The sequence below is a fragment of the Penaeus monodon genome, chromosome 30, assembly GCF_015228065.2.
Source record: "Penaeus monodon isolate SGIC_2016 chromosome 30, NSTDA_Pmon_1, whole genome shotgun sequence".
Classification (NCBI taxonomy): domain Eukaryota; kingdom Metazoa; phylum Arthropoda; class Malacostraca; order Decapoda; family Penaeidae; genus Penaeus; species Penaeus monodon.
Window position 1 is genome coordinate 460,411 of NC_051415.1, and position 328 is coordinate 460,738.

Sequence of the window (328 nt, forward strand, 5' to 3'; positions counted from 1 at the left end):
ACTTCCGAGGTCGGCAGAATCAGTTTTTTTTTTTCCCCTTAAAACAACAATAAAAATCAGTGTTTCTTTTGCAAACTGTTGGTTTTCAGGGGAAAACCCTGTTGTGGATATTTTTTTTTTTGGTATTTTTTAATTTGACTTTTCAAAAACATTTTTTTTATTTTTCCAAAACGGACCCATTTCCTGTTTTTAGATATTTTTTGAATTATTTTAAACCCCGATTACATCATCGTTAGAGCCCGAGCTCGGCACTCAGGGAATACTATATAAAACAAAGTATTACCAGATAAAAATCGTAAAAAATTACCATATGGAAGCGTGACAAAGT